The sequence below is a fragment of the Protopterus annectens genome, chromosome 1.part0 (assembly GCF_019279795.1).
Source record: "Protopterus annectens isolate FY-2018-M chromosome 1.part0, PAN1.0, whole genome shotgun sequence".
Taxonomy (NCBI): Eukaryota; Metazoa; Chordata; order Ceratodontiformes; family Protopteridae; genus Protopterus; species Protopterus annectens.
The window spans coordinates 1,061,077,893-1,061,091,583 of record NC_056725.1 but is presented as its reverse complement, the minus strand read 5'-3'; the positions used below and the strand labels follow the sequence as shown (position 1 = coordinate 1,061,091,583).

At 44.8% G+C, this 13,691-nt stretch overlaps 1 protein-coding gene across 1 annotated transcript in view; it reads right to left on the bottom strand.

Moving 5' to 3' along the window:
• The window catches only part of LOC122796436, a 2,401,740-nt gene that overhangs the window by 1,995 nt on the left and 2,386,054 nt on the right, over nucleotides 1–13,691 (bottom strand). The gene's annotated exons all lie outside the window — the stretch shown is intronic.

Here is a 13,691-nt window from a genome sequence, read left to right as displayed (position 1 = left end):
ACTAAACATTTTTTGTCTGAATATGTGAAAATCTTGCTGCCCCACACAACCCCACTTAAAGAACAGTTAAGAGGTAGAGGGGAGCAAGGAGATGACGGGGTTTGATATCCTAACAGATACTTTTTATAGGAAAGTATTCTAATGAGGCAGTCTCCTGTATGCATCCAAACAAGCATGTTAGAAACCAAAAATGAGGGGCACAAGCTAACACCCACCCTTCAACAAAGGCTGGTAATGTAGCTACTTCATGGAATGAACTAGGTAGTAGCAAACCTGAATCTGGACTTTTTGTACTGGGAGCTGGGGAGGATCATAAAAAGGGCTAGGATAGATGCAGCTCAGGATAAGGGGAGTCTGTCTGCTTACATAAAGAGTTACTGTAGAGAGAGAAGGGACTACTGAATGGGAGCTAAAGGGAAAATGGTGCGAGAATTTTCCTAAAAGGCCTACTTGTGTTACCGTAGTGTCTACTATATCCCTTCTTCCAGCTTATTAAAAATAAAAATTTATGCAAACTTTCTAGTGACTATTTCTGGATTTTTTTTTTTTTCACTTTTTACAATGCCCAAAGACTACTGGGATACTATAATCTTATGTATGCAGTACCAAAAAGTTTGCAAGGCAGGAGACAAAGCCAAAGCTATTTTAGTACATTTGCCTGCTACTAAGGAACAACTTCAGGGAGTGGCCTTTGACACTGTAGGGCCTCAATACCCCAAACATCAAGTATCTTAAAGATTATAACCTATGCTATTAGGTATCCTCACACACTAACCTGTCTGCTGCTGCGACAAAGGCAAACATTTTCAGCAAGGTAGGCTTTCTTTGAGAAATGCTGTCAGATAAAGGTGCTAACTCCATGTCAGACCTGCTACCCTTTGTGTCAGCAGTAGAGAGTAAATCAGCTAAGGACTACCCACCCACCAGCCACAAACGGTCTGACGGAGATGTTCAACTATACTCTTAAGATAGTGTAGGCAGCATCTAGACCACTTTAAGTAGGTGTGCGATAAGGATTTTTCCTGCATTCTCTGTGTACGGACAAGTACTCCAAGAGTCCACAGGTTTTTCACCATTTTACCTAATCTATAGCTATAGGATGAGGGCCTCAAAATGTAATTTATGGTTAATGGGAGGGTAAATGGATTCCTAGAAGACGTTTACTGTGGAGTATACGCTGAAGCCAGAGCTTGGTTTGGGGAGTTCACAGGATGACACAGGAGAATCTAACCAGACACAACAGCAATAAAAAGTTTGAAACAAGTCAGCTACAACCCAATATCACTCACTTGGACAAAGGTAATGGTCCTTATTTCTGTCTGCCAAAACAGCAGCAAAAGGTCTTTTCTGACAGGACACTTACAGCTTAAAAATATACAGTCACCCCCCCCCCCCCAAAAAAAAAACAAAAAAAACAAAACAAAATTATGCTTCTTGGAGTTTATCCAAAAAAAAAAAGAAGTTGCAGGTGAGAGAATCTTTTTATTGCTGTGGAGAAGGTAAAAATAAGTTATGTACTTGCCATACTGTTACATCAGAGTTGTTTTTTTAATTTGTCTTCAACCTGTGGGTTCAGATCCGACATTGGATCCAACTCAGCCATGTACTACAGCTCTAGGATCTGAAAATCTGAGCTCTCCCCTACCCATAATGCCTTCCACTCCCTTCATCCCCTTAGGTTGAGTTTGTTGCTCACAATCTATCTAGTATTTATAACAGAAGAGTTTTAATTATATATGTCCCTAAATAGTAGAGAAAGAGAGCACTTCTGGAGCTCAAACAGATAAAGGGGTATCCACATCCATCAGGTCTTACAAATTTGGAAGGGGGATGGAGAGAAGGCTGAAGACAAGTGAAAAACCAGCATCTCAGATGGAACATTATTGATAAGTACATAACTTCTTTAGCTGAAGCTCTTGTTTTTTATTTGATCTTCAACCTGTGGGACAGTCTCCAGCTACAGAACTCTTGGGAGGCCCTCATGGAGGGATATCCAGACAACAGAACCACCAGAGGAGGCCCTGTTCATATAATGTCCAATTTGTAATGAGACCAAAGGGGAGTACTCTGAACTGGTAATGGTTAGCTCCCAGCCGTAAGTGGAGAAACCTTCTGGAGAGCCTGTTTATTTTCATGTGATAGTATGCATCCTGAAGGTCTACAGAGCACATCCAACTGTGCTTCTGCAGGAAGGGTAGAATGGACTTAATTGTGACCATTTGGAACTTTGAAGAGGCAAGTGATTTGTTCAGGGTTGTAAGATCTAAAATGGATCCGAGATGCCCCATTTTCTTCGACACTAAAAATAATCTGAAATAGATGCCTGACCCGAACTGGTCTTGGGGGATGGCCTGGATGACTTTTTGGAATCAGCTTTGAAATTTCTAATGCCACGGCCTCCCTCTGATTGGATGGGACATTGGGGAGGGTCGTGATCGCAGTGGGTTTTGGAAAACAAGAGTGACAACCTCTGGATATAAAGTTTAACATCCAACGGTCACTTGTGATGGCTTCCCAGGCTGTTGGGTGTAGACATAAATGTCCCCCGACTGCCTCCAGAGATGAGCATTCAGGCAATCCTTCAGGATCGCTGATTCGGTCTGTCCAAGAAAGTATCTTGAGACCCCTGGTTCATCAGACCCCCCCGAAGGAAAAATCTCCCTGTGATTCCTGGAAAGGACCTGGAGAACTTCAGAAAGTACAGTTGTGTACACTTACCATAAATGTAGATGTTCGAGTGTATTCACGGTTGTAGTCCTAACTAATGGGCTATCCGGCTCCCGGTAGCCCTCAATTGGCCAGAATACCAAAGGTAAGTAAAAATGACATCGGCTGTTGTTGGTTGTAAAGGACGTCAGGGTGTCCATTACAAAAAGAGATAACAGACATCACTTCCTCAGTCTTTCTTGCCATAACAATCAGAAGCCCCCAGAAATAAGGCTAAACCAAATGCAAATTTGGCAAATAATATCCAGTTCAGCCTGTACCTCAGGAAAAGAGAACAGGAGAGGACCAAAAAGGGGGAAGGAGGGAGGGAAACCAGGACTGCAACAGTGAATACACTCTAACATCTACACTTATGGTAAATGTACACAACTGTACTATGTTCATAGTGTTTCACCGTTGCAGTCCTAACTAATGGGTTGATTACCAAAGCCCAGAGAAAAGGGAGGAGGAACATGACCGAATCAAGGGTTGGAGATAATGCCCTGCAACACAGCAGTGGCAAACCCTGCCCTGGCTCTGGAAAACAGAGGCAAATTATAATGTTTTGTGAAAGTGTGAACAGAAGACCATGTGGCAGCCTCCAAAACATCTTTAGTAGGGACACCCCTTAAAAAGGCTGCATAAGTGGAAGCTGCTCTAGTTGAGTGGGTCCTAACCCCTTGAGGAGGAACCTTGCCATGAAAAGAATAACAAAAGGTGATGCAATGTGCAATCCACTTGGAAATGGTTTGCTTAGAAATAGCCTTGCCCTGAGCTCCGGGGGCAAAACTGACCAATAACTGTGCTGATTTCCGAAGGTCTTTAGTCCTGTCCAGGTAAAACCTGAGCTGTCTATGCACATCAAGAGAATGTAGGATCCTTTCACCTCTATTTCGAGGATTAGGAAAGAAGGTAGGAAGGTGTATGAACTGATTAACAGTCAAGCTAGAAACCACCTTAGGCATAAAGGAGGGATTGGTTCTCAGAGACTCTGTATGGAAAATAATAAAAGGCTCCACAGCCATCAAAGCCTGCAGCTCCAAAATCCTCCTTGCTGAAGCTATAGCCAAGAGGAGGGAAGTCTTCCAAGAGAGTAACTTTAAATCTGCAGTGGCAGCTGGCTCAGAAGGAGGAAGAGTGAGTTTCTCTAGAACAAAATTAAGATCCCAGGCTGGACTAGGTGCCCTTCTGGGAGGTTTTAAGTTGCAAGCACCTCTAAGAAACAGGGTAGGCTGAGAAGAAGATTCCCCTCTAGCCTGCAGCCAATGAGAGAACCTTTCCCATTTGCCAGCGTAGGACTTCGTAGTGCTAGGCCTTCTGGCCTCCCTCAGCACATCAACCACCTGCTGGAAAAGGGAAGAAGATAAGGAAGGAGTCATACAATGAGCCATGCTGCCAAATGAAGGGACTGAAGATGAAGATGCAGAATGATTCCCCCTTCCTTAATCAAAAGATCTGGCTTCAGAGGAAGATGCCAAGGAGGAAATTGGGAGAGACTGCAAAGCAGTTGATACCAATGCTGTCTGGGCCAGTCCGGAGCTATGAGAATAGTCCTTGGTCGTTCGTACCTGATCTTCAAGAATACTCTGGGTAGAAGAGGAGGGAAGGCGTAAACTGATAGCAATGTCCAAGGAAGGACAGAGCATTCACTCTCCAGGCTCTGCTGTGATGCTGTCTGGTGCGAAAGAGAGGGAGAAGATGGTTGTCTGCGGAGGAGAAAAGATCCACCCGAGGTGTGCCCCAACGCTGATGATTCTGTAAAAACTGCTCTGTTCAGCTGCCACTCGTGAGGATCCAGGGTTCGCCTGCTCAACTGGTCTACCAAAACACTGAGCCTTCCTGGAAGAAACTGAGCTAGGAGATGCAGTTCCAGGGATGCTGCCATGGACCAAAGATTCATGCTTTGTCTGCACAGGGGGTAAGAGGGAGTCCCTCCCTGCTTGTTGACGTACCACATGACTGTGGTGTTGTCTGTTCTGACACCAGCGTCCCTGGAGAAAGAAGATGCCTGAAAGCTAGTAAGGCCTGTTAAACTGCTATCAACTCCTTTAGATTTATGTGCAGGTGCATCTGTTGTGTGTTCCAACGTCCCTGTATGCATCTGCCATCCAGGTGTGCTCACCAGGCATAGTCCGATGCATCTGTAGTTAGAACTTGAGTGGCAGGAAGTGTCCGAAAGGGCATGCCTTTGTTTTATAGACAGGCTGCTGCCCACCATAGAAACTCCGTCTGCAGAGATGGAAGCAGAGGGTCATCATATCCAGGTCCTGTGTGTGCTGACACCAAATGTTCTTGAGGTAACATTGCATTTTCCTCATATGCAGTCTTGCATATGGAATCATGAGAATACAAGATGCCATGAATCCCAGAGCTTGCAGGTATTTCCTTGCAGGGACCTGGGACCGGCTTGCCAAGTCCTTGAAGTAAACTGAAAGAGTTGCCTGCTTCTCCTGGGTGAGATATATCATCTGGGCAGCTGTGTTCAGACTTGCTCCCAAGAATGTTATCTCCTTGGATGGTACCATTTTTGATTTTTTCTCGTTAAGAGTGTAACCCAGGGAAGAGTGAAGTCTCTTTACGAATTCCAAACCAAAGTATGGGTAAATCTGAATTTTCTTCTGCCTGCAAAAAGCAATGACTGGGGCCAGGCACTTTGTGAATACTCTGGGAGAAGTAGAGAAGCCAAAGCGCGCACAGAGAATTGGTAATGTTGCTTGCCCACTCAGAAACAAAGATACTGCCTGCAACTTTCCCTGATAGGGATGTGCAGATAAGCCTCTTTGAGATCCAAGGTTACCAGCCAGGAATCCTTTTCTAGCATTGGTAGTTGATGCAGTGTGAGAGCATTTTGCACTTTGGAATTACTAAAAAAGAGTTCAGAATGGAAAGATCTAGGATACGACGCCAGATGACTTTTTTTGGAACTAGGAAAAGCCTGGAATAAAAGCCATGGCCTACCTGCTGAGCAAGAACAGATTCTATTGCTCCCAGATTAAACAGTCAACATTTGTTTTTATACTTCTGCCCTTTGGTTTGGAACAACATCTGGGAATCCCTTGGGAGCTGGAAAGGTGCAGAAAGAAAACTTGTACCCCAGGGACACCATTCTGAGCACCCATTTGCTGTCGGTGATAGAGGCCCAGACATCTGAAAAAAGGGCCAACTTTCCCCCTAAAGGACTCTCCAGTCAAGCAAGAACAGGCATAAGTTGAAAAAAGTCATTGAGAGTGTTTTGATTGAGATGCAGGCTTGGTGCTTCCCACCTTAAAAGTGGAAGCCTGCCACCACCTAGACCTTTGAGGGGTAGCTGCCTGCCTCCTAGAAGATTAATAACCCCTAGTCCTGGAACAGTTCTGTCTGCTGGTATCAGGAAAGGTCCAACTCTTGGAAGGGTAATTCCTGCTAAAGCAGGGGGGTTGAACTTGCAGAAAATCCTTAACAGTTTGCATGGACTTGGCCTTATCCTCCATCTTAAGTACCTCCTCAGCTTTGTTGCCAAAAAGATGGTCTTTATGCAAAAGTACATCAAAAAGCTTAGCCTTGACAGGTTCTGGAAGAGGCTGTTCTCTAAGCCAAGCATGCCTTCTAATAACAGATCCAGTAGCCGTAGCACTACTGGAGGCCTCAAGGATATCAAAACCACAATGCAAAAAAATGCTTATTGACCAGAGTGGCTGAAGTCAGTAAATCATGCATGTCTTTACTCTCTGCCAAAAGAGGTACAGTTGCTATCTTAGACTTAATAGCCTCCAAAGTGTGCTGCTGGTACTTCAGCATATGAAAAAGGCAATTGGTAGCCCTAATAGCTAGGGTGGTAGAGGTATAAACTTTTCTTGCCCCACCTATCTAGGTTCCTAGATTCCCTGTCCAAAGGAACAGGATTCCTGGTAACAGTGGCCTTAAATCCTTTAGGGCCCTGAGAAATAACCTCCGGATCTACCAACGGGTTCCTGAAAAGAAACAGATGAGAATCAGGGACTCTGCAGTACCTGTCAGGTTTCCTGGGAGCAGGAGGAACTGAATTTGGAGACCAGGAATTTTTCAGAAAAACATCAACAACTTCCAACACAGGGGGAATAGCAAGAGGCTTATGCTGAGGTAAATCCAGCAACTCCCTAATCCGTTTCTTAGATTGGGATAATCCTGGCTTTCCCATTTAAAATGTTCCCTGAGGGTATTTACAGTGTCACCAAAAGAGAAATCCTCTGGAGGAGAGGCTGAAGGGATGAACTCCTCTGCATCTGAATCCTCAAAGGGAGGAAAAAGCCTGAGAAAATTCCTCTTCATCAACAGAAATGCTGGAAGAATCAGATCCAGAACAGGACAAAACCTCAGGAGAAACATCCCTACTCCTTTTAGGAGGATGAGGCTGAACCCCTAATAAGAGTTAACAAATCATTAGCCATTCTAACCTTTTGGGATTGAGGAGAACTAGAAGGAACTGGAGCCTGCCTTTTCACAGGCTTACGAATGGAAGGTTTACCTGCATGCCTGAAGGACTCTGGAGACCTGGCAACCACCGAAGGAACAGCAGGAGTCAAAGGAAGAAGTTTGCTGTCAGAGTGCAAAATGGAGGCCTCGGACTCCAGAGTCAGCTTAGCGGTACCGGCTCCAGCAGAAGAGGCAACCAGCAACAGGTCAGAAGACAAAATGGAGGCCTAAGGGACTCCTCAGTCAAGGCCTGCGGTTGTGCATCTCTGGACTGCAAAAAGCATCTCACTGGCTCCTGACCAACTTAACCTCATCAGAGGACTTAGTTTTCTGAGGCCTGTCATGGTCCTTGTCCTTATGCTGTTTCGGAATATCCGAAGCCTGAAGACCGGCTGACTCCATACCAACAAACTTATGCCAAAGTCCAAAATGCCTAGCCAAAATCTTAGCCCAACGACTGATAGTACACGGATTAAAGGAGGCACAAAGATTACAATTGGGAACGTCGTGGTCAAGGCCTAAACAGATAATGCAATAGGAATAAAAATCTCTATGGGGAATCTGCTTTCCACAGGTAAGGCAATTATTAACCTTTTCTGACCTTCATTAAGGCAAGAAAAAAGGATCCCAAACGGGGTACTTAGCTGTAGTAGACTTCAACTCTTGTAGTCAGAAACCAAACAAGGTAATCTGCCGACCAGCACTGGTGCATGAAAAGCTTCTGCTTCGGGCACCGTGGCAAGGAAGACTGAGGAAGTGATGTTGGTTGCCTCCTTTTGTATCAGAAGCAGACGTCCTTTACAACGGATGGCAGCCGATGTCATTTTTACTTATCTTTGGTATTCTGACCAATCGAGGGCTACCGGGAGCAAGATAACCCATTAGTTAGGACTGCAACAGTGAAACACGAACATCCACAACTTTTTACCACCATGCCCATTCCTGGAGGCGAACCATTGAAAGGATGGCAAAACAGATTCTGGCAGCAGACATGGTCTTTCCATCCTTCTCACTCTGGGAGAGTGTCTTTCTAACCATAGGACCAAACAAAGAAGATCTGTCGAAAGGAGCATTCGTGAATGACACCTTGAAGGGTTCCATGAAATCATAAAGCCACATCCAGGTGTGGCGCTTTATAGCAATGCCTGAACTGGTTGCCAGTGAGGCACCTTCTGCCTCATGGATGCATTAGCTATAGAAAGAAGAGTGGCAATGCTGGAGGAAAAGGTCTTCTGTTCCTCTGCAGACATGGACCCTGGGGTAGAACTAGAGAGCTCCTTCACCAGGTCTCTCTCTAGTCTAGTCACATGTGCCAGGTAGTTCAGTACTCGCAGTGCAAAGGTCGCTTAAGCGTACACCCACTTACCAAACCTGTCTACTGCCCTGGACTCCTTGTTAGAGGGGTGGACAGAGGAGCTTTCCAGGGGCAGCTCCTTCTTGGTGGCTGTTGCAACCACCATGGTTGTCAACTCTGACACCCTTACTCGAATAGGGCACTAAGGATTTTCTCCAGGCATTTTGGAATGGGGTCTGTGACCAGCATTTCCATGCCCTGTGGGAGATCAGATCAGTGAGGGGGGTCCACAGGGATGACACCCAAGATGTACCATGGGCCTGACCCAAAGACTTCTAGGAACACAGATTCTTCAGGGTTAGGGTTTGGGCAGACCAGCCAATCTTCTGCTGCAGGATTTCCATTATGTTGCCAAAGGAGACCATCCTCAGGTGGGATCTTGGAGACCCCTCCCCTTCATACAAATCACTGTCCTCAGTGAGGAATTGCAGGGGGGAATCCAAGTGCCTCCATCTGCATGCATGCTTGCGCTGGATCTCCTCACTGGGGTGCTCTAGGGAAGTATCGGAAGACTAAGGGTGCTCCAAATGGGAAGTGACCTGGAAGCTGTTCTCTGCTGCTGTCTGGGAGGGGACAGAAGGGTGACTCACCCACAAGAGTCTTCTGAGGAGGGATTGGGCTCTCCTAGGTGGGAGAAAACCCTCTCCAACAATTCAAATGACAAGGGCGAATGGCAATCCAAGGGCACATCTTCTGGAGATAAAACTATCAGAGGAGAAGCCCTGCGTGCTTCTGCCACTCCTGGATCTGAGGGGAGTCAGAGCTGAGCTGTCACGTGCTGAGACTCCAAGGGGAATAATTAGCTCAGAAAACTTTGGTGACATCCAATCTTCAGACCAGACTGTGAGAGTCACCCCTCTCTCAGAATGTCAGGGCAGTACTACTCAGAGCAACCATTGTAGTCTAGGTAACAGTACCTGTAGGCTCAGATGTTTTAACTCCAGGGATCCTCGGACCTGACAATTCCAAAGCCGGGGGTCAAATCTTAGGAGGAGAGATGGGAACAAATGGAGGCTGATGGCTCACTGATCCAACAGGAGACAGAGCAGGCAAAACCCCCAGCTGAATCTGTGTCTTGAGAAACTTCATCAGTATCCTGTCAACCTTGGCTTTGGTAAGCTTTGAGAGGACCTGACAGAAGATGCCACAGAAGGTGGCCTGAAGACTGTAATAAAGGCGATTTTGGCCTTAAGTTAAACAGCTCCAGGGAGAACCTTGGAGACAGCAGCTGAGAATACTCACAGACAATTAGACCAGAGTTCTTTGGATCTGATGGCTTGGCAGGTTTCTGAGGACGCTCACCAGGCAAGAGTTCTGTCCAGGGACTGTTTATTCTCTTTATGCTTTTTGGAAGGGGAGTCACACAAGCGGAAGAAGCTGCAGAAGGGAACAGGCCCCTACAGAGTTTATTCTCTCCTCCTATCAATGAGTATGCTGGGTTAAAGCCAGTACACGACACAGGAGGAATCCAAATGAGCAAGCCCTAAGTACACAACACACTCTGTGTGGGCATCTGACAGAGGAATCTTGTGCCCACACACAGCACACTTTTTAAAACCAGCTGGTTTCTCTGACATAATGAAAGGTTCAAAGAAGAAAGCAAAAACAAAAAAAAAAAAAAAAAAAAAAAAGGATAGAAAGGATTTTTTTTTTTTTTTCATAAAGGAGGGAAAGGATGGATTTGAGGGGCAGAACGGTACCAAATGTGAAACTAGACCAGAGAGTTGTACAGAATAGGAAAGAGAGAAGGGAAACATTGGAAAGTAATCTAACAGTGAGAAAAAAAGTAGAAGAAAAAAATGTTGAAGAAACACTCACAATAACCCAATGGAGCTCAGAAGATCCTAATCCTGATGAAAACATGCCAAATGAGATCTAACGGGAGAACAGGACATTATGGGTAGGGGAGGAGCTCAGATTTTTGGGTCCTAGAGCTGCAGAATATGGCCGAGTTGGATCTGAACCCACAGGTTGAAGATCAAATGAAAAACAACAACTTCAGATACAATGTTAGCTATATGGTAGAGTTGCCACTCAGGAAAACGAAGTACAAATTCTACTACATTCTCTTGGTAGGGCTTCATCAAATTAGAGCGGATATTGGTATTTAGTATCTGCAGTGGGTCACAGAAGAATATTATTGTAGACGGTCTTCTCAATGGGAGAGTACTTCACAATGGTTATATCCTCCTCAACTTCAGGAAATGCAAGCAGTAGGCAGTGGTGATACCTGGGGAGAGGATATTCAAGCATGGCAGGACAGAAGTGTTACTAAATGGAAACTGAAATAGCCTTTCAAGACGAGAAACTCAGGGACTTATCTAATGGGATTCACCTTGAAGATTGAGGCAAAAGGGAAATGTCAAAAAATAAATATATAAAATCTGTTTTTTTTTTCATTAATGCTATAGCAAAGATAAAATCTACAAATATTTTTTCAAGAAAGATACAACAAATACGTGAAATCAGACAGAAATAAAGTACAAGAAAAGTTACATTACTTGCATTAGAATTTTAAGCAGAACTCTCAGTACAGTAACTGGCATCATTTTCATGGTATATTTCCAAGGCTCCTGCACTTCTGCAGCTGCCATTTCAGTACTTCTCTCTCTGCTGATGTAGGTCAGCTACACCCTGCATAATTTGAACAAGGCAGCCATTAACAAACTGTTCTCTCTGTATGTAACACATTGATGCTGTCATTGGGACAGCAGCCAGTGCTACCACTCACTATGTTGTTTTCAGAAAGCTTAATTGGTTGACCCTAAATAAGATGACCTATTCCTAGATGACCTGTGTCAGTCTTTCTGCATTCAGACAATCCTCCTATTTTATCTAAACTTCTCATTTATTACTTCCTACCACCCTTCCCCAGTTATGCCTCACCTTCCTGATACCTGCAAAGTTGAGGACTGTAGTTTCTCATATACCCACACACATCCACCCACAACCCCCTTTTTCCCATTTTTGCACATGGGGTTGGTATTTCACCTCAACAGTGACAATCATCTATAAGAGAACTGAAGTCTATGCATACCTTCACCGTTTATTTACAAACTCATCTGGGTAACCATTTGACATGTCAGGACCCACTAGAACCAGCCCCAAAACAGACTGAAAGTCCAGAAAAAAACAGACTTGCCTATAGCAAGTCTGAGATGGCCATTTATCTGAATAATCCCTTTTCCTCCACAGAATGGTGATCTCTGAGTCAGTATATACAAGGGAGGCTTACCTCCCTCCCCCCAAAAAAGATGTTTAAAGGAAAAGAGTTATGTTCAAGATTCAGACTTCTCCTGGATTTTTGGAGCCAACCCCCCCCCCCCCAAAAAAAAGTGCGTCAGTACTTGGCAGTTGGAGTGGCAACATTTCAGTAGGTAGCCAAATCCTCTGTCACAGGTATGCACATTACGGGCCAGCATGATACCTACCCATAGGACCAAACAACTTTTGCAAAATATTCCATGTTCTTTGTGGGCATTCTTGAGGCAGTATATTAATTTATCTGTATAACAACCTGCTCATGCCCCATTAATGCTAAAATCTGATCTGATGTTGTCAATCTTCATTTTATCTTGACATATGGGTTCAGTTCCAAGCATCGGCACTGACTGGGCCATTACTACAGCTAGCAAGAACCAAAAACTCAAGCTTGTCTTATCCACAGTGCTCCTTTCCAAATTACCTCAGATCTTGTTTGCCACTTCCTGTGACACACAAGCGTCACCAATAGCTCTTGAACCAAGTGATTTTTTTTTTTTTTTTTACACTAAGGTCTTGTGTTTAAATACATTTTCATCCTATTAATAATTACTGTTGTTTTTCCTTATAGCCTCCTTACCTTTCCATGTTTCTCTTTAACACTTTGGTGTTTTCTTTCAACTACCATTGTTGGTAGGCTCTTTTCCATACCTTAGGGTACTTTCTTCCACCATCACTGGTAGTTTTTTCTTCTGTACCTCCAGGTATTCTCTACTACCATAGTTTGTAGTTATCTGTTTTCCATTGCTTATCTTTCCAAAAAAAAAAAAAAAAAAGTGTGCTATACTGATACTATTTCTATCCACTGTTCTCTAAGTACATAATGTGTGGTGTGTTTCTGTGCTGTGTATCATGGCTGATAAGGGCAAAGGCACTGCTGGCTTTATGAAATGCCTCAAATGTGCACAAAAACTGCCCAATGCTGATAGGTGGTCTCTCTGTATGTTCACTGCTTGGGCCCAGTGCACTTACAGGAATATTGTTCCATCTGCCACAGGTTCAGCCACTAGGTCCTGGTAGAAAGAAAAAAATAAGTTAATTTTGAAGGGGAGGATAAAATCTGCCTTTGACGAAGCCATCTCTGTTCACATGACCAAGATCCCTTTCCACCCAGTCTATTCGTTCCACCAAAAGCCTGAAAGAATCAGATGTGTTGAGGTTGGTAGATCAGCCCCTTGCGGTGAGGGGAATTTCAGGTGTGCCCTTGGTTCTAGCCCCTTCCAGGGATAGAACCCATCCTCCTTCAACTCCAACTAATCTTCCTCTTCTGACATCCACAAAGGTGTTAGAGATCCCAGCTCCAACCTTACAGGTGTCCACAGTTTCGGTTCCAGAGATATCTCCATCTACAGCATCAATTCCCACCCCAGAGACATCTCAGGGTCATGGCTATGCTGTTGGCTCCGGGGGGCAAGACTCAACTCCAATTTTTTTCACAGCAGTCTCTGCATCTAGGAGCTTTGGCACGTTAGCTTGACCCCAGCTTCCGCTACAGGAGCGCTCTCTTCAGAGCAGGGGGGACCATGGTTCTGAGGCAGTCATTCTCTGTTCTGGGCTCTCTTCCCTCTTCAGGGGGACCAGCTTTCCAGACCATGGAGAGGGTCCTGTCCACCATGTGCCTTCAGTAGGCACCACAGCTCACAGCAATTCCCTGGTCCTTCCTCTCGAGAGTCTCTACCAACTCCAACACCAGGACAGTGAACACCGAAGCTACAGAAGTCACCTATTCAGGTTTTGTCCTCTTCTGACACCTCTCCAGATTGTCCCACTGAAGAGGTTTCTCAGAAGAGGAAGTGAAAGAGGAAAAGTGCAGTTGTGTACACTTACCATAAATGTAGATGTTAGAGTGTGTTCACTGTTGCAGTCATCATACTTGGTTATCCTGCCGGGGGTAACCCTCAGTTGGCCCGAATACCAGAGGCTTAGTATTTTTGCGTCG